This window comes from Cyprinodon variegatus, unplaced genomic scaffold (genome assembly GCF_000732505.1).
Source record: "Cyprinodon variegatus isolate N-32 unplaced genomic scaffold, C_variegatus-1.0 Scaffold274, whole genome shotgun sequence".
Classification (NCBI taxonomy): Eukaryota; Metazoa; Chordata; class Actinopteri; order Cyprinodontiformes; family Cyprinodontidae; genus Cyprinodon; species Cyprinodon variegatus.
This window is the reverse complement of record NW_015150727.1, coordinates 119,147-121,622: the sequence shown is the minus strand read 5'-3', so window position 1 is coordinate 121,622 and position 2,476 is coordinate 119,147. Positions and strand designations below refer to the sequence as shown.

General features: G+C 39.6%; 1 protein-coding gene across 1 annotated transcript in view; it reads left to right on the top strand.

The window, feature by feature from the left end:
- The first annotated feature begins 684 nt into the window (after positions 1 to 684).
- LOC107089960 (mitochondrial fission factor homolog A-like) overlaps positions 685 to 2,476 on the top strand; it is an 11,848-nt gene continuing 10,056 nt past the window's right edge. The window contains exon 1 of the mRNA XM_015383053.1: positions 685 to 818. The gene's annotated coding sequence lies outside the window, so the exon portion shown is untranslated. The remainder of the gene's footprint in view (positions 819 to 2,476) is intronic.

The following is a 2,476-nucleotide window of genomic DNA, read 5'->3' as shown; positions in this document are numbered from 1 at the left end:
TATATATATATATATATATATATATATATATATATGCATTACCAGACATGTTAGATGTAATACCATAACAATGTAATAATAATATTGTGAGGGGTGCTGGTGCCTATCTCCAGCTGTCTACAACACAGACAGCTGGAGATATGCACACTCACACCTAAGGAGAATTTAGAGAAGCTAATTTGGGACTGCAGGGGGAAGCCGGAGTACCCAGAGAGAACCCTCGCATGCTCAGCGAGAACATGCAAACTTCATGCAGAATGACCCAGGATCGGGAATCGAAACCAGAACCTTCTTGCTGCAAGGCAGCAGTGCTACCCACCGTGTCACTGAGCAGTCCTGTTTATTTTTATATCGGCCTATATATATTAATAATATTATTATAAGCCAGAATTCTAAGAAAAAAGTCAGAATTCTGACTTTTCCTCATATTATACTGAAATAAAATGTAAAAATCAGTTAACCGTTTTTATTTTTTCAGTGAAACTATTCCTCTTCCATAGTCTCTGCATGTTACTCATTTAAATAAAGTGAAACAGGTGATTTCCTTTAGGAGGCGGCTGTTAATTTCACTAAACTACTGTTGTGTTGTGCGTTCGTTTTGCAAGCTGTGCACCGCCGGTTAGCGGCTCGGCGTTCGGAGCGATAGAATTCCCCAAGCCCCGCCCCCCGCCGTCATTCACTAGAGGATGTTAGGAAGCGCTCCCTCCACTCGGAGCTGTCGCCTCCTCTTTCTGGTCATCTGCGGTTAAAGCTCTTCACCTAACGGAAGTAAACACTTCTTGGAGATGACATTTTAAACCCCGGACTTCCACCCTAAGGTAAGTAAACTCAGCTGTGAGTTTGCCGCGCTTCCCGACACCGTTTAAGCTTGGCTAAGGTTAGCCAAAGCATTAGCCGCTATAAATAATTAGCTTGATATTAGCTTTCCATTCAGGCTGAACATGGCGGCGTCGTTCATTCTGTGACATTGAAGCCGCGTGTCAGCATCAGAGCCAGTCATGTCGCTGTTATGTAATTCCTCTTGTTGGGGAAAAAAGGCTGTTTTTCATCCACAGTTAATGAAGCACAGGAGGTAAAGCAGCGGGCGTCCGAGGATGCTACTGCGGCTCCGGGCAGCCAGGGTCATGGCTGCTCCAGTGGACTGTCTGCAGGGAGAGCAACCCTCTTTAAATTAGCTGCAGTGGTAAATGCAACACCTGCAGGCATGACGTCATCTTGTCTGCTAATATTGAGCATCATTTATAGAAATATGAATGAACACTCTTTCAATTGTTGATCATCACAGTTTAATATAAGGTGTAATTACTGGATAAATAATGAATGACTTTAAAAGATGAGCTGGTGGGTGGACCATGGTGGCCCTTTGATGTGAGTTTGGTCCAATCAGAGAGGGACTGGGTCCAAACCACACTGGGGAAGATTCTCATTCATCCAGGTCAGAGTCATTCCAAAGAAAAGTAAAAAAAGCAATCCGGTGGACGTTGTTTCCAAGTTTGAAGACATTTCTCTTCCCATCCAGGAAGCTTTTTCAATTCAAATGTCACGAATACAGGGCTGCCAACTCTTCAGCAAACCTTGGGGTGAGATTTTGAAATAGTTTAGACTGTCAGGGTTCGATCAAAAGGCTCTGAGGGCAGGAGCAGCTATAGGTTGGAGGTTTTCAGAGGATTTAACTGAAGCAAAGTGTCAGAATGTGGGATTTTTATAGCAGATTTAATGTTACTGAATAACAACAAGTGATCTGAAGTTATGTGGAACATTTTTCTCATAATATCCATTATTTTCTCCATAATCTGGTGATTTTTAGAGAAGTTAAGTAAAGCAGAATGGGCCCTACTAAAATACTCTCATCTTAAATATACTGTAAACAACTTTGTTTATTAATTATTCTCTGCAGTTTAAGTAAAATAACCAATAGAATCTGGCATTAATACAGGAACCAGTGCAATCGATTACTATGCAAACTTCACTGTTTATGATTATTTGGTAATAGGCTAAGGATTAAAAAGCTTCATTCATTAATTTATTAGATTTTCTTACAATTGACAAAACAGCTAAACAATTCAGAACCTCTAGGAAGCTGTAGGTTTTATAAAAACTCACCATGACACAATACAGCACTTCTCTTGATGTTTAATTTGGAAAATGTGCTGGAAATTAAGTTAACATATTCAATGGACCAAAATAAGGATAGATTAATAAGGTAAGAAATGATCAAATCCCTTGAAGTTCTCTATGAATCCTGGATCACTGAGTTGTTCTGCACATCCTCTCTGGATGGGGGTGGTGTTTTCTTTGGTGGCTGATCGTTTGAAAAATAAAATGGTTCTTTTTCTGGAGCTTCTATGGGTTAGAAAGGCAAACCTGAACTCAAGTATGGAGGATAAAAAGTGCCAAAATTAAATAAATAAATACAGCATTAAATAAATAAATGTGTCAATAATGAATTAAATGTTTAATTAAATAAATGTGTCAA